This window comes from Pangasianodon hypophthalmus, chromosome 8 (assembly GCF_027358585.1).
Source record: "Pangasianodon hypophthalmus isolate fPanHyp1 chromosome 8, fPanHyp1.pri, whole genome shotgun sequence".
Lineage (NCBI taxonomy): Eukaryota > Metazoa > Chordata > Actinopteri > Siluriformes > Pangasiidae > Pangasianodon > Pangasianodon hypophthalmus.
The window spans coordinates 15,886,602-15,909,423 of NC_069717.1; the positions used below are offsets into that span (position 1 = coordinate 15,886,602).

Consider the following 22,822-nt stretch of genomic DNA (forward strand, 5'->3'; position numbering starts at 1 on the left):
CGCTTTACTGTGGGGTGTTCTTCAGGCAAGAGGGAAATGTGGGTTAGAAAAAGAGTGGCTAGAAAGAAGGAAGGGAAGTAAGCGAAGCAACTCCAACCCCAACCCCACAGACGGTTTTAGGTTGGCTTAAGCACTGATTGGCTGAGTGTAAGGTGACTTGAGCAACCCCATCCCCACGCTGATATCATTTATAGCTCCCACAGAAAAAAAAAGAGCACAGTGCCATATGGTACTTAAAAAAAAGGAACAGATGTAATTTGTAAATGTTTCAGCTGTGCTTAGTGAGAAAGGAGAGAGAAAAACATCTTTAAATACAAACTATAGCCCATTGCTAAATCTAATAAAATCCTACACCTATAGCTACTGCTCTGCCTGTTTCCAATAGCTATCAAGGTGACAAAAGAGATTGCCCAGTATCTGTTGGGGGTGGAGTCTGGCTACCATTCTGGAGTCACCGCTTTACTGTGGGGTGTTCTTCAGGCCAGAGGGAAATGTGGGTTAGCAAACGAGTGGCTAGAAAGAAGTAAGGGAAGTAAGGGAAGCAACTCCAACCTCACAGACAGTTTTAGGATGGCTTATACACTGACTGACTGACTGACTGAGTGAATGGGTGGGTGATAGCTATCTCTACAAGTGCTTGGGAACTAGTAATCTGGCTGAGTATAAGGTGACTTGAGCAACCCCATCCCCACCCTGATGTCTTTTATAGCTCCCACAGAAGAAAAAAGAGCACAGTGCCGTATGGTACTTAAAAACAAAGGAACAGATGTAATTTGTAAATGTTTCAGCTGTGCTTAGTGAGAAAGGAGAGAGAAAAACATCTTTAAATACAAACTATAGCCCATTGCGTAAACACTGACTGACTGAGTGCTTCAGCTAAGTAAGGGAAGCAACTCCAACCCCACAGACGGTTTTAGGATGGCTTAAGCACTGACTGACTAACTGACTGAGTGAGTGAATGGGTGGATGATGGCTATTTCTATAAGTGATTGGGAACTAGTAATCTGGCTCAGACTAAGGTGACTTGAGCAGCCCCACCACCAGCCACACCACCAGCCCCCAGCCCCCAGCCTTATAGGTTAGGTAGGTTAGGGCTAGGACTAGGGCTAGGGCTAGGGACAACCCCACCCACACCCTGATATATTTTATAGGTCCCACAGAAGAAAAAGAGCAGAGTGCCATATTGTACTTAAACAAAAAAAAAAAAGGAACAGATATAATTTGTAAATATTTCAGATGTGGTTTAGCAAAAGAGTGGTTAGAAAGAAGTAAGGGAAGTAAGGGAAGCAACCCCACAGACGCTTTTAGGATGGCTTAAACACTGACTGACTGAGTGAATGGGTGGGTGATGGCTATCTCTACAAGTGATTGGGAACTAGTAATCTGGCTGAGTGTAAGGTGACTTGAGCAACCCCATCCCCACCCTGATATCTTTTATAGCTCCCACAGAAGAAAAAAGAGCACAGTGCCATATGGTACTTAAAAAAAAGGAACAGATGTAATTTGTAAATGTTTCAGCTGTGCTTAGTGAGAAAGGAGAGAGAAAAACATCTTTAAATACAAACTATAGCCCATTGCTAAATCTAATCAAATCCTACACCTATAGCTACTGCTCTGCCTGTTTCCAATAGCTATCAAGGTGACAAAAGAGATTGCCCAGTATCTGTTGGGGGTGGAGTCTGGCTACCATTCTGGAGTCACCGCTTTACTGTGGGGTGTTCTTCAGGCCAGAGGGAAATGTGGGTTAGCAAAAGAGTGGCTAGAAAGAAGTAAGGGAAGCAAGGGATGCAACCCCAACCCCACAGATGGTTTTAGGATGGCTTAAACACTGACTGACTGACTGACTGAGTGAATGGGTGAGTGATGGCTATCTCTACAAGTGATTGGGAACTAGTAATCTGGCTGAGTGTAAGGTGACTTGAGCAACCCCATCCCCATCCTGATATCTTTTATAGCTCCCACAGAAGAAAAAAGAGCACAGTGCTATATGGTACTTAAAAAAAAGGAACAGATGTAATTTGTAAATGTTTCAGCTGTGCTTAGTGAGAAAGGAGAGAGAAAAACATCTTTAAATACAAACTATAGCCCATTGCTAAATCTAATCAAATCCTACACCTATAGCTACTGCTCTGCCTGTTTCCAATAGCTATCAAGGTGACAAAAGAGATTGCCCAGTATCTGTTGGGGGTGGAGTCTGGCTACCATTCTGGAGTCACCGCTTTACTGTGGGGTGTTCTTCAGGCCAGAGGGAAATGTGGGTTAGAAAAAGAGTGGCTGGAAAGAAGTAAGGGAAGTAAGGGAAGCAACTCCAACCCCACAAACGGTTTTAGGATGGCTTAAACGCTGACTGACTGACTGAGTGAATGGGTGGGTGATGGCTATCTCTACAAGTGATTGGGAACTAGTAATCTGGCTGAGTGTAAGGTGACTTGAGCAACCCCATCCCCACCCTGATATCTTTTATAGCTCCCAAAGAAGAAAAAAGAGCACAGTGCCATATGGTACTTAAAAAAAAGGAACAGATGTAATTTGTAAATGTTTCAGCTGTGCTTAGTGAGAAAGGAGAGAGAAAAACATCTTTAAATACAAACTATAGCCCATTGCTAAATCTAATCAAATCCTACACCTATAGCTACTGCTCTGCCTGTTTCCAATAGCTATCAAGGTGACAAAAGAGATTGCCCAGTATCTGTTGGGGGTGGAGTCTGGCTACCATTCTGGAGTCACCGCTTTACTGTGGGGTGTTCTTCAGGCCAGAGGGAAATGTGGGTTAGAAAAAGAGTGGCTAGAAAGAAGTAAGGGAAGTAAGGGAAGCAACTCCAACCCCACAGATGGTTTTAGGTTGGCTTAAGCACTGATTGACTAACTAACTGACTGACTGAGTGAATGGGTGGGTGATGGCTATCTCTACAAGTGATTGGGAACTAGTAATCTGGCTGAGTGTAAGGTGACTTGAGCAACCCCATACCCACCCTGATATCTTTTATAGCTCCCACAGAAGAAAAAAGAGCACAGTGCCATATGGTACTTAAAAAAAAGGAACAGATGTAATTTGTAAATGTTTCAGCTGTGCTTAGTGAGAAAGGAGAGAGAAAAACATCTTTAAATACAAACTATAGCCCATTGCTAAATCTAATCAAATCCTACACCTATAGCTACTGCTCTGCCTGTTTCCAATAGCTATCAAGGTGACAAAAGAGATTGCCCAGTATCTGTTGGGGGTGGAGTCTGGCTACCATTCTGGAGTCACCGCTTTACTGTGGGGTGTTCTTCAGGCCAGAGGGAAATGTGGGTTAGAAAAAGAGTAGCTAGAAAGAAGTAAGGGAAGTAAGGGAAGCAACTCCAACCCCACAGATGGTTTTAGGTTGGCTTAAGCACTGCTTGACTAACTAACTGACTGACTGAGTGAATGGGTGGGTGATGGCTATCTCTACAAGTGATTGGGAACTAGTAATCTGGCTGAGTGTAAGGTGACTTGAGCAACCCCTTCCCCACCCTGATATCTTTTATAGCTCCCACAGAAGAAAAAAGAGCACAGTGCCATATGGTACTTAAAAAAAAGGAACAGATGTAATTTGTAAATGTTTCAGCTGTGCTTAGTGAGAAAGGAGAGAGAAAAACATCTTTAAATACAAACTATAGCCCATTGCTAAATCTAATCAAATCCTACACCTATAGCTACTGCTCTGCCTGTTTCCAATAGCTATCAAGGTGACAAAAGAGATTGCCCAGTATCTGTTGGGGGTGGAGTCTGGCTACCATTCTGGAGTCACCGCTTTACTGTGGGGTGTTCTTCAGGCCAGAGGGAAATGTGGGTTAGCAAAAGAGTGGCTAGAAAGAAGTAAGGGAAGTAAGGGAAGCAACCCCAACCCCAACCCCACAGATGCTTTTAGGATGGCTTAAACACTGACTGACTGACTGAGTGAATGGGTGGGTGATGGCTGTCTCTACAAGTGATTGGGAACTAGTAATCTGGCTGAGTGTAAGGTGACTTGAGCAACCCCATCCCCACCCTGATATCTTTTATAGCTCCCACAGAAGAAAAAAGAGCACAGTGCTATATGGTACTTAAAAAAAAGGAACAGATGTAATTTGTAAATGTTTCAGCTGTGCTTAGTGAGAAAGGAGAGAGAAAAACATCTTTAAATACAAACTATAGCCCATTGCTAAATCTAATCAAATCCTACACCTATAGCTACTGCTCTGCCTGTTTCCAATAGCTATCAAGGTGACAAAAGAGATTGCCCAGTATCTGTTGGGGGTGGAGTCTGGCTACCATTCTGGAGTCACCGCTTTACTGTGGGGTGTTCTTCAGGCCAGAGGGAAATGTGGGTTAGCAAAAGAGTGGCTAGAAAGAAGTAAGGGAAGTAAGGGAAACAAACCCCAACCCCAACCCCACAGATGCTTTTAGGATGGCTTAAACACTGACTGAGTGAATGGGTGGGTGATGGCTGTCTCTACAAGTGATTGGGAACTAGTAATCTGGCTGAGTGTAAGGTGACTTGAGCAACCCCATCCCCACCCTGATATCTTTTATAGCTCCCACAGAAGAAAAAAGAGCACAGTGCTATATGGTACTTAAAAAAAAGGAACAGATGTAATTTGTAAATGTTTCAGCTGTGCTTAGTGAGAAAGGAGAGAGAAAAACATCTTTAAATACAAACTATAGCCCATTGCTAAATCTAATCAAATCCTACACCTATAGCTACTGCTCTGCCTGTTTCCAATAGCTATCAAGGTGACAAAAGAGATTGCCCAGTATCTGTTGGGGGTGGAGTCTGGCTACCATTCTGGAGTCACCGCTTTACTGTGGGGTGTTCTTCAGGCCAGAGGGAAATGTGGGTTAGAAAAAGAGTGGCTAGAAAGAAGTAAGGGAAGTAAGGGAAGCAACTCCAACCCCACAGATGGTTTTAGGTTGGCTTAAGCACTTTTTGACTAACTAACTGACTGACTGAGTGAATGGGTGGGTGATGGCTATCTCTACAAGTGATTGGGAACTAGTAATCTGGCTGAGTGTAAGGTGACTTGAGCAACCCCATCCCCACGCTGATATCATTTATAGCTCCCACAGAAGAAAAAAGAGCACAGTGCCATATGGTACTTAAAAAAAAGGAACAGATGTAATTTGTAAATGTTTCAGCTGTGCTTAGTGAGAAAGGAGAGAGAAAAACATCTTTAAATACAAACTATAGCCCATTGCTAAATCTAATCAAATCCTACACCTATAGCTACTGCTCTGCCTGTTTCCAATAGCTATCAAGGTGACAAAAGAGATTGCCCAGTATCTGTTGGGGGTGGAGTCTGGCTACCATTCTGGAGGCACCGCTTTACTGTGGGGTGTTCTTCAGGCCAGAGGGAAATGTGGGTTAGCAAAAGAGTGGCTAGAAAGAAGTAAGGGAAGTAAGGGAAGCAACTCCAACCCCACAGATGGTTTTAGGTTGGCTTAAGCACTGACTGACTAACTGACTGACTGAGTGAATGGGTGGGTGATGGCTATCTCTACAAGTGATTGGGAACTAGTAATCTGGCTGAGTGTAAGGTGACTTGAGCAACCCCATCCCCACCCTGATATCTTTTATAGCTCCCACAGAAGAAAAAAGAGCACAGTGCCATATGGTACTTAAAAAAAAGGAACAGATGTAATTTGTAAATGTTTCAGCTGTGCTTAGTGAGAAAGGAGAGAGAAAAACATCTTTAAATACAAACTATAGCCCATTGCTAAATCTAATCAAATCCTACACCTATAGCTACTGCTCTGCCTGTTTCCAATAGCTATCAAGGTGACAAAAGAGATTGCCCAGTATCTGTTGGGGGTGGAGTCTGGCTACCATTCTGGAGTCACCGCTTTACTGTGGGGTGTTCTTCAGGCAAGAGGGAAATGTGGGTTAGAAAAAGAGTGGCTAGAAAGAAGTAAGGGAAGTCAGCGAAGCAACTCCAACCCCAACCCCAACCCCACAGACGGTTTTAGGTTGGCTTAAGCACTGACTGACTGAGTGAATGGGTGGGTGATGGCTATCTCTACAAGTGATTGGGAACTAGTAATCTGGCTGAGTGTAAGGTGACTTGAGCAACCCCATCCCCACCCTGATATCTTTTATAGCTCCCACAGAAGAAAAAAGAGCACAGTGCCATATGGTACTTAAAAAAAAGGAACAGATGTAATTTGTAAATGTTTCAGCTGTGCTTAGTGAGAAAGGAGAGAGAAAAACATCTTTAAATACAAACTATAGCCCATTGCTAAATCTAATCAAATCCTACACCTATAGCTACTGCTCTGCCTGTTTCCAATAGCTATCAAGGTGACAAAAGAGATTGCCCAGTATCTGTTGGGGGTGGAGTCTGGCTACCATTCTGGAGTCACCGCTTTACTGTGGGGTGTTCTTCAGGCCAGAGGGAAATGTGGGTTAGCAAAAGAGTGGCTAGAAAGAAGTAAGGGAAGTAAGGGAAGCAACTCCAACCCCACAGATGGTTTTAGGTTGGCTTAAGCACTAACTGACTAACTGACTGACTGAGTGAATGGGTGGGTGATGGCTATCTCTACAAGTGATTGGGAACTAGTAATCTGGCTGAGTGTAAGGTGACTTGAGCAACCCCATCCCCACCCTGATATCTTTTATAGCTCCCACAGAAGAAAAAAGAGCACAGTGCCATATGGTACTTAAAAAAAAGGAACAGATGTAATTTGTAAATGTTTCAGCTGTGCTTAGTGAGAAAGGAGAGAGAAAAACATCTTTAAATACAAACTATAGCCCTTTGCTAAATCTAATCAAATCCTACACCTATAGCTACTGCTCTGCCTGTTTCCAATAGCTATCAAGGTGACAAAAGAGATTGCCCAGTATCTGTTGGGGGTGGAGTCTGGCTACCATTCTGGAGGCACCGCTTTACTGTGGGGTGTTCTTCAGGCAAGAGGGAAATGTGGGTTAGAAAAAGAGTGGCTAGAAAGAAGTAAGGGAAGTAAGCGAAGCAACTCCAACCCCAACCCCACAGACGGTTTTAGGTTGGCTTAAGCACTGACTGACTGAGTGAATGGGTGGGTGATGGCTATCTCTACAAGTGATTGGGAACTAGTAATCTGGCTGAGTGTAAGGTGACTTGAGCAACCCCATCCCCACCCTGATATCTTTTATAGCTCCCACAGAAGAAAAAAGAGCACAGTGCCATATGGTACTTAAAAAAAAGGAACAGATGTAATTTGTAAATGTTTCAGCTGTGCTTAGTGAGAAAGGAGAGAGAAAAACATCTTTAAATACAAACTATAGCCCATTGCTAAATCTAATCAAATCCTACACCTATAGCTACTGCTCTGCCTGTTTCCAATCGCTATCAAGGTGACAAAAGAGATTGCCCAGTATCTGTTGGGGGTGGAGTCTGGCTACCATTCTGGAGTCACCGCTTTACTGTGGGGTGTTCTTCAGGCCAGAGGGAAATGTGGGTTAGAAAAAGAGTGGCTAGAAAGAAGTAAGGGAAGTAAGGGAAGCAACTCCAACCCCACAGATGGTTTTAGGTGGCTTAAGCACTTTTTGACTAACTGACTGACTGAGTGAATGGGTGGGTGATGGCTATCTCTACAAGTGATTGGGAACTAGTAATCTGGCTGAGTGTAAGGTGACTTGAGCAACCCCATCCCCACCCTGATATCTTTTATAGCTCCCACAGAAGAAAAAAGAGCACAGTGCCATATGGTACTTAAAAAAAAGGAACAGATGTAATTTGTAAATGTTTCAGCTGTGCTTAGTGAGAAAGGAGAGAGAAAAACATCTTTAAATACAAACTATAGCCCATTGCTAAATCTAATCAAATCCTACACCTATAGCTACTGCTCTGCCTGTTTCCAATAGCTATCAAGGTGACAAAAGAGATTGCCCAGTATCTGTTGGGGGTGGAGTCTGGCTACCATTCTGGAGGCACCGCTTTACTGTGGGGTGTTCTTCAGGCCAGAGGGAAATGTGGGTTAGAAAAAGAGTGGCTAGAAAGAAGTAAGGGAAGTAAGGGAAGCAACTCCAACTCCAACCCCAACCCCACAGATGGTTTTAGGTTGGCTTAAGCACTGATTGACTAACTAACTGACTGACTGAGTGAATGGGTGGGAGATGGCTATCTCTACAAGTGATTGGGAACTAGTAATCTGGCTGAGTGTAAGGTGACTTGAGCAACCCCATCCCCACCCTGATATCTTTTATAGCTCCCACAGAAGAAAAAAGAGCACAGTGCCATATGGTACTTAAAAAAAAGGAACAGATGTAATTTGTAAATGTTTCAGCTGTGCTTAGTGAGAAAGGAGAGAGAAAAACATCTTTAAATACAAACTATAGCCCATTGCTAAATCTAATCAAATCCTACACCTATAGCTACTGCTCTGCCTGTTTCCAATCGCTATCAAGGTGACAAAAGAGATTGCCCAGTATCTGTTGGGGGTGGAGTCTGGCTACCATTCTGGAGTCACCGCTTTACTGTGGGGTGTTCTTCAGGCCAGAAGGAAATGTGGGTTAGAAAAAGAGTGGCTAGAAAGAAGTAAGGGAAGCAACTCCAACCCCACAGATGGTTTTAGGTGGCTTAAGCACTTTTTGACTAACTGACTGACTGAGTGAATGGGTGGGTGATGGCTATCTCTACAAGTGATTGGGAACTAGTAATCTGGCTGAGTGTAAGGTGACTTGAGCAACCCCATCCCCACCCTGATATCTTTTATAGCTCCCACAGAAGAAAAAAGAGCACAGTGCCATATGGTACTTAAAAAAAAGGAACAGATGTAATTTGTAAATGTTTCAGCTGTGCTTAGTGAGAAAGGAGAGAGAAAAACATCTTTAAATACAAACTATAGCCCATTGCTAAATCTAATCAAATCCTACACCTATAGCTACTGCTCTGCCTGTTTCCAATAGCTATCAAGGTGACAAAAGAGATTGCCCAGTATCTGTTGGGGGTGGAGTCTGGCTACCATTCTGGAGGCACCGCTTTACTGTGGGGTGTTCTTCAGGCCAGAGGGAAATGTGGGTTAGAAAAAGAGTGGCTAGAAAGAAGTAAGGGAAGTAAGGGAAGCAACTCCAACTCCAACTCCAACCCCAACCCCAACCCCCCAGATGGTTTTAGGTTGGCTTAAGCACTGATTGACTAACTAACTGACTGACTGAGTGAATGGGTGGGAGATGGCTATCTCTACAAGTGATTGGGAACTAGTAATCTGGCTGAGTGTAAGGTGACTTGAGCAACCCCATCCCCACCCTGATATCTTTTATAGCTCCCACAGAAGAAAAAAGAGCACAGTGCCATATGGTACTTAAAAGAAAGGAACAGATGTAATTTGTAAATGTTTCAGCTGTGCTTAGTGAGAAAGGAGAGAGAAAAACATCTTTAAATACAAACTATAGCCCATTGCTAAATCTAATCAAATCCTACACCTATAGCTACTGCTCTGCCTGTTTCCAATAGCTATCAAGGTGACAAAAGAGATTGCCCAGTATCTGTTGGGGGTGGAGTCTGGCTACCATTCTGGAGTCACCGCTTTACTGTGGGGTGTTCTTCAGGCCAGAGGGAAATGTGGGTTAGCAAAAGAGTGGCTAGAAAGAAGTAAGGGAAGTAAGGGAAGCAACCCCAACCCCACAGACGCTTTTAGGATGGCTTAAACACTGACTGACTGACTGAGTGAATGGGTGGGTGATGGCTGTCTCTACAAGTGATTCGGAACTAGTAATCTGGCTGAGTGTAAGGTGACTTGAGCAACCCCATCCCCACCCTGATATCTTTTATAGCTCCCACAGAAGAAAAAAGAGCACAGTGCTATATGGTACTTAAAAAAAAGGAACAGATGTAATTTGTAAATGTTTCAGCTGTGCTTAGTGAGAAAGGAGAGAGAAAAACATCTTTAAATACAAACTATAGCCCATTGCTAAATCTAATCAAATCCTACACCTATAGCTACTGCTCTGCCTGTTTCCAATAGCTATCAAGGTGACAAAAGAGATTGCCCAGTATCTGTTGGGGGTGGAGTCTGGCTACCATTCTGGAGTCACCGCTTTACTGTGGGGTGTTCTTCAGGCCAGAGGGAAATGTGGGTTAGAAAAAGAGTGGCTGGAAAGAAATAAGGGAAGTAAGGGAAGCAACTCCAACCCCACCAACGGTTTTAGGATGGCTTAAACGCTGACTGACTGACTGAGTGAATGGGTGGGTGATGGCTATCTCTACAAGTGCTTGGGAACTAGTAATCTGGCTGAGTGTAAGGTGACTTGAGCAACCCCATCCCCACCCTGATATCTTTTATAGCTCCCACAGAAGAAAAAAGAGCACAGTGCCATATGGTACTTAAAAAAAAGGAACAGATGTAATTTGTAAATGTTTCAGCTGTGCTTAGTGAGAAAGGAGAGAGAAAAACATCTTTAAATACAAACTATAGCCCATTGCTAAATCTAATCAAATCCTACACCTATAGCTACTGCTCTGCCTGTTTCCAATAGCTATCAAGGTGACAAAAGAGATTGCCCAGTATCTGTTGGGGGTGGAGTCTGGCTACCATTCTGGAGTCACCGCTTTACTGTGGGGTGTTCTTCAGGCCAGAGGGAAATGTGGGTTAGAAAAAGAGTGGCTAGAAAGAAGTAAGGGAAGTAAGGGAAGCAACTCCAACCCCAACCCCACAGATGGTTTTAGGTTGGCTTAAGCACTGATTGACTAACTAACTGACTGACTGAGTGAATGGGTGGGTGATGGCTATCTCTACAAGTGATTGGGAACTAGTAATCTGGCTGAGTGTAAGGTGACTTGAGCAACCCCATCCCCACCCTGATATCTTTTATAGCTCCCACAGAAGAAAAAAGAGCACAGTGCCATATGGTACTTAAAAAAAAGGAACAGATGTAATTTGTAAATGTTTCAGCTGTGCTTAGTGAGAAAGGAGAGAGAAAAACATCTTTAAATACAAACTATAGCCCATTGCTAAATCTAATCAAATCCTACACCTATAGCTACTGCTCTGCCTGTTTCCAATAGCTATCAAGGTGACAAAAGAGATTGCCCAGTATCTGTTGGGGGTGGAGTCTGGCTACCATTCTGGAGGCACCGCTTTACTGTGGGGTGTTCTTCAGGCCAGAGGGAAATGTGGGTTAGAAAAAGAGTGGCTAGAAAGAAGTAAGGGAAGTAAGGGAAGCAACTCCAACTCCAACTCCAACCCCAACCCCAACCCCCCAGATGGTTTTAGGTTGGCTTAAGCACTGATTGACTAACTAACTGACTGACTGAGTGAATGGGTGGGAGATGGCTATCTCTACAAGTGATTGGGAACTAGTAATCTGGCTGAGTGTAAGGTGACTTGAGCAACCCCATCCCCACCCTGATATCTTTTATAGCTCCCACAGAAGAAAAAAGAGCACAGTGCCATATGGTACTTAAAAGAAAGGAACAGATGTAATTTGTAAATGTTTCAGCTGTGCTTAGTGAGAAAGGAGAGAGAAAAACATCTTTAAATACAAACTATAGCCCATTGCTAAATCTAATCAAATCCTACACCTATAGCTACTGCTCTGCCTGTTTCCAATAGCTATCAAGGTGACAAAAGAGATTGCCCAGTATCTGTTGGGGGTGGAGTCTGGCTACCATTCTGGAGTCACCGCTTTACTGTGGGGTGTTCTTCAGGCCAGAGGGAAATGTGGGTTAGCAAAAGAGTGGCTAGAAAGAAGTAAGGGAAGTAAGGGAAGCAACCCCAACCCCACAGACGCTTTTAGGATGGCTTAAACACTGACTGACTGACTGAGTGAATGGGTGGGTGATGGCTGTCTCTACAAGTGATTGGGAACTAGTAATCTGGCTGAGTGTAAGGTGACTTGAGCAACCCCATCCCCACCCTGATATCTTTTATAGCTCCCACAGAAGAAAAAAGAGCACAGTGCTATATGGTACTTAAAAAAAAGGAACAGATGTAATTTGTAAATGTTTCAGCTGTGCTTAGTGAGAAAGGAGAGAGAAAAACATCTTTAAATACAAACTATAGCCCATTGCTAAATCTAATCAAATCCTACACCTATAGCTACTGCTCTGCCTGTTTCCAATAGCTATCAAGGTGACAAAAGAGATTGCCCAGTATCTGTTGGGGGTGGAGTCTGGCTACCATTCTGGAGTCACCGCTTTACTGTGGGGTGTTCTTCAGGCCAGAGGGAAATGTGGGTTAGAAAAAGAGTGGCTGGAAAGAAATAAGGGAAGTAAGGGAAGCAACTCCAACCCCACCAACGGTTTTAGGATGGCTTAAACGCTGACTGACTGACTGAGTGAATGGGTGGGTGATGGCTATCTCTACAAGTGCTTGGGAACTAGTAATCTGGCTGAGTGTAAGGTGACTTGAGCAACCCCATCCCCACCCTGATATCTTTTATAGCTCCCACAGAAGAAAAAAGAGCACAGTGCCATATGGTACTTAAAAAAAAGGAACAGATGTAATTTGTAAATGTTTCAGCTGTGCTTAGTGAGAAAGGAGAGAGAAAAACATCTTTAAATACAAACTATAGCCCATTGCTAAATCTAATCAAATCCTACACCTATAGCTACTGCTCTGCCTGTTTCCAATAGCTATCAAGGTGACAAAAGAGATTGCCCAGTATCTGTTGGGGGTGGAGTCTGGCTACCATTCTGGAGTCACCGCTTTACTGTGGGGTGTTCTTCAGGCCAGAGGGAAATGTGGGTTAGAAAAAGAGTGGCTAGAAAGAAGTAAGGGAAGTAAGGGAAGCAACTCCAACCCCAACCCCACAGATGGTTTTAGGTTGGCTTAAGCACTGATTGACTAACTAACTGACTGACTGAGTGAATGGGTGGGTGATGGCTATCTCTACAAGTGATTGGGAACTAGTAATCTGGCTGAGTGTAAGGTGACTTGAGCAACCCCATCCCCACCCTGATATCTTTTATAGCTCCCACAGAAGAAAAAAGAGCACAGTGCCATATGGTACTTAAAAAAAAGGAACAGATGTAATTTGTAAATGTTTCAGCTGTGCTTAGTGAGAAAGGAGAGAGAAAAACATCTTTAAATACAAACTATAGCCCATTGCTAAATCTAATCAAATCCTACACCTATAGCTACTGCTCTGCCTGTTTCCAATAGCTATCAAGGTGACAAAAGAGATTGCCCAGTATCTGTTGGGGGTGGAGTCTGGCTACCATTCTGGAGTCACCGCTTTACTGTGGGGTGTTCTTCAGGCCAGAGGGAAATGTGGGTTAGCAAAAGAGTGGCTAGAAAGAAGTAAGGGAAGCAAGGGATGCAACCCCAACCCCACAGATGGTTTTAGGATGGCTTAAACACTGACTGACTGACTGACTGAGTGAATGGGTGAGTGATGGCTATCTCTACAAGTGATTGGGAACTAGTAATCTGGCTGAGTGTAAGGTGACTTGAGCAACCCCATCCCCACCCTGATATCTTTTATAGCTCCCACAGAAGAAAAAAGAGCACAGTGCTATATGGTACTTAAAAAAAAGGAACAGATGTAATTTGTAAATGTTTCAGCTGTGCTTAGTGAGAAAGGAGAGAGAAAAACATCTTTAAATACAAACTATAGCCCATTGCTAAATCTAATCAAATCCTACACCTATAGCTACTGCTCTGACTGTTTCCAATAGCTATCAAGGTGACAAAAGAGATTGCCCAGTATCTGTTGGGGGTGGAGTCTGGCTACCATTCTGGAGTCACCGCTTTACTGTGGGGTGTTCTTCAGGCCAGAGGGAAATGTGGGTTAGCAAAAGAGTGGCTAGAAAGAGGTAAGGGAAGTAAGGGAAGCAACCCCAACCCCACAGATGGTTTTAGGATGGCTTAAGCACTAACTGACTGACTGAGTGAATGGGTGGGTGATGGCTATCTCTACAAGTGATTGGGAACTAGTAATCTGGCTGAGTGTAAGGTGACTTGAGCAACCCCATCCCCACCCTGATATCTTTTATAGCTCCCACAGAAGAAAAAAGAGCACAGTGCCATATGGTACTTAAAAAAAAGGAACAGATGTAATTTGTAAATGTTTCAGCTGTGCTTAGTGAGAAAGGAGAGAGAAAAACATCTTTAAATACAAACTATAGCCCATTGCTAAATCTAATCAAATCCTACACCTATAGCTACTGCTCTGCCTGTTTCCAATAGCTATCAAGGTGACAAAAGAGATTGCCCAGTATCTGTTGGGGGTGGAGTCTGGCTACCATTCTGGAGTCACCGCTTTACTGTGGGGTGTTCTTCAGGCCAGAGGGAAATGTGGGTTAGAAAAAGAGTGGCTAGAAAGAAGTAAGGGAAGTAAGGGAAGCAACTCCAACCCCAACCCCAACCCCACAGATGGTTTTAGGTTGGCTTAAACACTGATTGACTAACTAACTGACTGACTGAGTGAATGGGTGGGAGATGGCTATCTCTACAAGTGATTGGGAACTAGTAATCTGGCTGAGTGTAAGGTGACTTGAGCAACCCCATCCCCACCCTGATATCTTTTATAGCTCCCACAGAAGAAAAAAGAGCACAGTGCCATATGGTACTTAAAAAAAAGGAACAGATGTAATTTGTAAATGTTTCAGCTGTGCTTAGTGAGAAAGGAGAGAGAAAAACATCCTTAAATACAAACTATAGCCCATTGCGTAAACACTGACTGACTGAGTGCTTCAACTGAGTAAGGGAAGCAACTCCAACCCCACAGACGGTTTTAGGATGGCTTAAGCACTGACTGACTAACTGACTGACTGAGTGAATGGGTGGATGATGGCTATTTCTATAAGTGATTGGGAACTAGTAATCTGGCTCAGACTAAGGTGACTTGAGCAGCCCCACCACCAGCCACACCACCAGCCCCCAGCCCCCAGCCTTATAGGTTAGGTAGGTTAGGGCTAGGACTAGGGCTAGGGCTAGGGACAACCCCACCCACACCCTGATATATTTTATAGGTCCCACAGAAGAAAAAAGAGCACAGTGCCATATGGTACTCAAAAAAAAAGGAACAGATGTAATTTGTAAATGTTTCAGCTGTGCTTAGTGAGAAAGGAGAGAGAAAAACATCTTTAAATACAAACTATAGCCCATTGCTAAATCTAATCAAATCCTACACCTATAGCTACTGCTCTGCCTGTTTCCAATAGCTATCAAGGTGACAAAAGTGATTGCCCAGTATCTGTTGGGGGTGGAGTCTGGCTACCATTCTGGAGTCACCGCTTTACTGTGGGGTGTTCTTCAGGCCAGAGGGAAATGTGGGTTGTTGCTTCTTGGCCTTTTGGCTGTGGTCAAGTGTAGACAAGGCTTGCAGTTGGAAGAAAGAATGAGCCTTGGCCTAGTAGTGTTTATGGAAAATGATTGGCAGTTTAGTGTCTTGTTTCCTTAGGATGAAAATCAATCTTTTCTTGTCTGTTATCTGATGCATTCTCTATTTGTGGGCTCTATATATTAAAGAGTTTTTTAGAGCTGGAAGAGGGGCTTGCTCCATCCACTCCACACATCAACCTAGTATTACAGTACCTCCATGAATGCTGCACCTTCTCAAAATGTTGAAAGGAAGAAATTTTTTTTTCTCTTCTTTCACAAAGACCACAACCATAAGAGTGGCTAGAAAGAAGTAAGGGAAGTAAGGGAAGCAACTCCAACCCCACAGACGCTTTTAGGATGGCTTAAACACTGACTGACTAACTAACTGACTGACTGAGTGAATGGGTGGGTGATGGCTATCTCTACAAGTGATTCGGAACTAGTAATCTGGCTCACTGTAATGTGACTTGAGCAGCCCCATCCCCACCCTTATAGGTTAGGTGGGTTAGGGCTAGGGTTAAAAAAAAAAAAAGAAAGAAAGAAACAGATGCAATTTGTAAATGTTTCAGCTTTGCTTAGTGAGAAAGGAGAGAGAAAAACATCTTTAAATACAAACTATAGCCCATTGCTTAAACACTGACAGACTGAGTCCTTCAGCTGAGTGAGTGGATGGGTGGGTGATGGCTATTTCTATAAGTGATTGGGAATTGAATGATGGCTATTTCTATAAGTGATTGGGAACTAGTAATCTGGCTCAGATTAAAGTGACTTGAGCAGCCCCACCTCCACCCTTATAGGTTAGGTGGGTTAAGGCTAGGGTTAAAAAAAAGAAAGAAAGAAAGAAACAGATGTAATTCATAAATGTTTCAGCTGTGCTTAGTCAGAAAGGAGAGAGGAAAAACAGGTTTTAATACAAACTATAGCCCATTGCTTAAACACTGACTGACTGACTGACTGGCCACACATTACTTCACTTCATTGAGGACCGGTGTATAATAATTACTTTTGCACATGGTTTTCAATGTTATTGGTTAATACTGAGCACAGTCATGTACCCCATTATAAGAGGGTATGCAGACTTATGCAACCAGGTTTTTTCTTTTTTCTCTAAAACTTTAATATTTGTTTTTCACTTGAATTTTGTTGCTATGTGACAAAAAACTGCAATTTTAACAGGGGTGTCTAGACTTTTTATATCCACAGCCCACTGACCTGGAGGAGGAACCGCTACGTGGTCATGGTCTACAAGCTGCGTAGTCAGGACAATATATTTTTGATGTTGACGCTGCAGTGATTGCGAGCTGTATTTGCTGCCATTGTTCACTACACCAGAGGTTTTGAAACGTTACTACTTATGCTTCCACATTTGTAACACAAAAGTGTCAAAAAGGTCTTATAAGAAATATTCTTACCTTTAACTGCGATCAAACCCTATACCACTGCCTGATTTGGCTCCTGTGACTGCTGGTAGGGTTTTTGTTTTTTTTTTTTGCACCATGGGAAATGTTAAACTTACACACCTAGCTACAATTGTCATACCATTTTCAAAGTTAATAAGGTTACTTGCTTTTCTGATTCCCATGCTCAATTCAGCACAAACACTCCTCTCGCTGTCTACTTGTTAGATTGTACATGCTATGTGAAAGTGAACAGTGTACCTAATAAACAGGTAGCTTAGTGTAGAAGGCCAGCTTAAGCTTGATATATCCACCAATCTTCCTCCAGCTAGAAAAATACATTTAGTTTAGTGTCCTTCTCTGTTTCTGCCCACTAGCCATGCAATGTTTATTTGAAACTACATGTAGATGTATGATAACCATCTGTGTGTCTTCTTATTGATTCGTGGGAACTGGGAGGCCATGGTTGAAGCTCTCTTTTCAGAAAAATAGGAAGCAATCATTCTGGTGGTTTAATGCCAGTGGCATTAGGGATTCATCGGAGAAGACATCTCAATGGATTCAAATGTTCAGTTTTGAATTTCTGTTCAGCTACTGGGTAAATAATCCTAAACCATCTTAAGAATGGTTGCTTCACATTAGGGACAGCCGCAGTCATTTTCTGAGCTTTTGTGGCCTGCATTTTTTCTCATGTGCTCTATGTTTGGATCAGCTCTCATAGAAAGTTGAACGAAGAATATCCTGGTCCCGTGAGAACACTGGTTTGCCCATGCTCAGACACTGTGCAGCCTTGGGGTGTCACCCCAGTGACAAACTGAAGGAAGGCCCCGATGAAACTACACAGCTGAATTTCCTTTCACATGGTTGAGAGGCTGTGTCTGTGTTTTTCACTCCCGCGAGCCATAGAGATGATAACCTCAATGGTGAAACATTAATTTCACCAACACTGACTTATATCTCTTATTCTAAGGGAGAGGAACAGAATACAAAAGGCTTTGTGATCAGATAGGCATGGCATCATCCTTGTGTAGAAGAGCTTTTTCTGTATCTTTTCTTGGAAGAAGCTACTTATCTCAAACAGTTATTACATTACAGAACTACACTTTATGAATTTACATTTCTAAGCATATTTTTGGCCCAGTGCCTATGAGGGTCTGCTCACAGAGAGAGAAAGGGAGAGGGAAATAGAGGGGAAGAGGGGATAAATTGATGTCAAAACAGAGAATCCAAGAATATATCTAGAGAACACAGGTGTGTATCATGCCATTCCCTGTTTGCAGTGTAATGCCCATGACAGTGCCTTTCACTCTCTCTCCCTGGATCTCTCCCTACCTGAAGGATAGCCTTGAATTAGTGTAGACAACAGAGAGGAAAGTAGTGGCTTCTAAGCTCACAAGTAGATTAAATAAGAGTATACTGAAGTGGACTTGCAGACCTAACTTCTGGTAAAATAACAATAACTGCTGTCTATGACCTCTATAAACTAGACTTTTTTAAAGCTTGGCTATAAATCACAGCAGTCCTTGACAAGATTAACTGAGCAGTAACTGAACAGTTTTCTGAGCCACTGGGAACACGTCTCAGAAACTACATTGCTGTTGGTTTGTATATAGTGTTTAGGGCTATGCAATTAACTGGATTTTCATTGATATAACCAATTTTTGTGTACCTCTGAACTGAACATAATTTACTGTGATTTTGATGAGCTTAGAAGAAGTTTGATAATTGGTGAATGTTAACCATTTTTATTGGTACATTAAAACACAAGGTCCTATAACGACCCTATGCTTTCTCAACTGGCCTTGTGGTATCAGTGCAGTGGCACTAGATGATGTTTGAGTCAATAATTGGATTGCCCTACCTGAGAAGGGGTGAATAAAAGGGGCACACCTGCAACTGCCCTCTGTCTCTCATTCCGGTACCCATAATTATGCGGAACCATGCCATGTTACACATACTTTTCCCCTAGGCCATTTTTCGCTAAATCACAAATACTGATGGTTTTGATCTGATAAATATAGCTTGTTCTTCCTTAAACAACAACTCTGTGTTATGGTCAGGACCGAAATGGCCATAACAGTCCCCATTCATATGTTTTAACTGCCATTTTGGTTGCATACTTTGCTGAATGGTTGGCTTGTTTATTTATTTATTTGTTTATTAATTTATTTAGATTTAACATTAAAAAATTTATTTTATTGATATCACAATTAAATGAGCAGTCTTCTTTTATTCAAGGGTTTATACCATTTAATTTTGTTTTCTGATTATTTAAAAAGATTAAATTGTAAAATGTCCCAAAGCTGGAAGAATAATTATTATTAATAATTGTCATTTCAATGCTTAGCAAATATAATCACAATATTAGCCATTATTGTGAAATACCAAGTGTGTGATGGGTCTGTTCAGGTGTGAGTCACGCTCTGAAGAAGCTTTGAAGATTTTCAGTCACCCATGTCCTTTATGTCTGGCATCTTGTAAGTGAATTGATTAACCCACATATATGAATACCAAAATATCTTCCAGATTATAACATGAGTCAAGTCACCTTGACTTTCTAGACCCTCCACACTTATTTATGGTTAATGTAAAAACAATAATGAAAATGTTTCTGAAAAGCGGTGACACATAAATACATAATCCTTTGTTTCCTTAAAGATAGAACATTGAAGCCCTAGAAATGGAACAAAAAATATGTTGTTTCCTCTCCAGTGAACTGATGCGTTAAACCGCTGCTGATCTGTTAAATTGCCATCTTGTACTTTTATAACTCTTTGGATATTTCATATAAATCATTGGCACATAACATGGTGAGACAGAGTATTTCCTCCAGTGTCAACAAAGTTAAGTTTGGTTGAAATAGTTGAACTTTGAGCCCACAATAACATCATAACATAAGGGATATCCTAGTAACCAAGCAGAACTTTCTATAACTGCACCTAACATACACTTAGATCAAGCTGGTATAATAGAATCCATGACAGAACACAAAGGCCCTGATTCACCTAAGTCTAAAACAACAAACACTAATTTGCCTATACAGTGGGATAAATTGAGCAAGCAAATAATGGGCATGTTGTGGGTGATTTAGAAAGAGTAACTATTATGTCACATGCAAGTCAGGGGTGCATAAAGTGAACTTTAAATATAATAATAATAATAATAATATGTTTGCTATAATGTTGTTGCTCTTCTTCTTTCGGTTGCTCCTTTTAGGGGTTGCCACAGCTGATCATTGGTCCGCATAATTGATTTGCAACTCTCCCCCATTTTATCTGTGCTTGGGACCAGTACTGGGAGTGCACTGTAATGTGCAACCCCAGCGGCTGAGGCTGGTTCCCTGGCCGGGAATCAAACCCTTTCCGTGGCAGCGAGCGCCCTGTGACCTAACCACTAGATGAGCACCACACTCCATTCAGGAAGAGCAATGTTGACCTTATAGAACCTGGAGAAAGTACATCTCTGCTTAGACAGTGGAGCCCCCTATACAGTCAGTATTTGGACAGTGACACAATTTTCATAATTTTGCCTCTATACACCACTACGATGGATTTGAAGCAAGATGTGATTAAAGTGTAGACTTTCAGCTTTAATTCAATGGGTTTAATAAAAATATTGCATTAACCTTTTGGGAATTACAGCCATTTTTTTTTACAGAGTCCCTCCATTTTCACAGAGTCAAAAGTAATTGGACAAACTAACATAATCATAAATATTAGGATTATTTTTAATACTTTGCAGTCAGTGACTGCCATAAACCCAAGGGCATTACCAAATGCTGAGTTTCCTCCTTTGAGATGCTTTGCCAGGCCTTTTCTGCGGCCACCTTCAGTTGCTGCTTATTTGTGGGTCTTTCTGCCTTCAGTTTTGTCTTCAGTAATTGAAAAGCATGCTCAACTGGGTTGAGGTCAGGTGACTGACTTGGCCATTTAATCAAATTCCAGTTCTTTGCCTTAAACATTGCATTTGTGGTACGTTTGGGTCATTATCCATCTGTACTCTGAAGCTCCATCCTATCAGTTTTGCAGGATTTGACTGAATCTGAGCAGAAAGTATAGCTCCATACACTTCATCTTGCTACTTCTATCAGCTGTCACATCATCAGTAAACACCAGTGACCCAGTTCCATTGGCAGCCATACATACCAATGCCACAACACTGCCTCCACATGTTTGACAGATGGTGGGGTATTCTTTGGATCATGAGCCCTTCCTTTCCTTCTCCATACTCTTGTCTTCCCATCATTCTGGTACAAGTTAATCTTGCATCAGAACTGGTCAGTTATGACCCAGGGTTTTGCCGCAAGGTCACTCCACAGTCCGACCATCCAAATTTTGCACGGGAAGCTTATCAACATTGCAATTCTCTCACCCTTCTTGCTGAGCTGATCACCAGCAGAAAGGCTGTTTTCAATGAGACCCATTTCAGATCAATATCCAGAATGGATTCTTAGAAAGAGGACTTAAGGGACTCCAATATGAGGGGGAGATCCCACAGTAGATGTAGGCATCTAGCTCCTTTCGTGAATGCTGATATGAGCTTATGAGCACAATGTTGTGATGGGCTGAAATCGCTGCCACATACACCTTTAGCGTAGACGAGCATTTGTCATTATCCAGCAGTCCTTGTAAAAAGGCTAGCACCTTAGGCATGAGGCAGTGGATTGCTTATCATTTATGGTAAGGCATGGGTTCCCAAAAATGGACATTATGAATTTTCTGCATCCCCAAGCCTTGACTACCTTACATTTTTTATTCCAGATTTATAATTTCAGACTACTGTAACATTTGAACATTTTATTATATTAGTAACACATGTATGTGTCACATAAGTGACTAAAAACCAAAAGAATATTCCTTGCACTGACTTACCAGTCTAATGGGAACTGCTGTATTGTTATATCGAAATCAAAAACGCTGACCTTACATTCCAAAGTATTTAAGAATCCAGAACACTGGTATGCAAAATAGACCATTGAAGGCTACATGAGAGGTTTTTAAAATTACTAACTGTGATGTAAAAACTGGTTAGTGTTAGTACTCAATAATGGTCTAGAATAGTATATAAGTACGCAATTCAGACACAACACTAGTTTAGTGTTTAGTGGAGGTAGATGGACGAGGAAATTTGCTGTTTCTATTGCTGAATTCCTACGCTTGGTGCCACATTTCAGGAGCATGAAAAAGACTAAAATAGCACATACACTTTTTAAATGTGGCTTGTTTGAATGTGAATTCCAGTAACAATTAAAAATATTAGCACACAAAATCCATCTTCGATATTTCTAATATTATATTGTAAAAGAAATTAATAAAACAAAAGAGGAGATTGTGAGTTTCTCTTGCGAGAATTTGTAAATCAAGTGACCCCACTTGGATTTGCAACCCCTAGTTTAGGAAACGCTGGTATAAACCTGAATACTAGGGGCTCTAGCATTCAGAAACGTTTTGTGGACTGCTACATTGCAGTCAACGAGCTGTTCACTGCTCCAGGGGCGCAGATAAGCGGGTCAGGGTGCCACACTTCCTTGTTCATCTGAGAAAATAGGTCAGCCTGTAGTGGAAGTAACACTGGAAACCAGGGTCTTGCTAGACATTTATTGGCCACTAGTAGAACTCTGGATTCTGTGCAACATGGGCAGAATCAGCAAAAGTGGTGGAAATGCATACAGTACAGTAAATTGCTATTTACCCTATTGTATGCATCTTACTGATAATTTACTGGTAAATTGCTCTCAGTGAGACTCGTCATTGGTGAGTTCACTTGAGGAGATTCCGTATGAGGTGGAGGGTGCTCTTCAAGTCGTGCTGCTCTGGTGATTTATGTATCTGGCCATCACTGTAATGTCCTCCTTTCCCTGTATACTCCTTTCCCATAAATACAGCAGCTTAGTGTATGGCCAGTCGGCGGTAGAAAGAGGGATCCCGAACACCTAGGATTTTAAGCTAACAGCTAAGCTAACAAAAGTGATTCTAGCTAGCAAGTCACAGTCAATGCTCCGGCAGCATCAAAGGAATCCATTCAAAACAGAAGAGAAAAATCTGAGTCTGTTACAACTTTGAGAGCAGAATAACTGTAGCTCCAACACAAAGCACACACAAAAACTGCACAGAATAGCTCCAAAAGCCACATGCAGTCCTGGAGATGACCTTTGGCGAGTAGAGAAAAGGAGCCGAAGTGA

General features: G+C 42.2%; 1 pseudogene; it reads left to right on the forward strand.

Moving 5' to 3' along the window:
- The first annotated feature begins 15,199 nt into the window (after nucleotides 1–15,199).
- LOC113524499 (uncharacterized) lies at nucleotides 15,200–15,479 on the forward strand (annotated as a pseudogene).
- The last annotated feature ends 7,343 nt before the right edge of the window (nucleotides 15,480–22,822 follow it).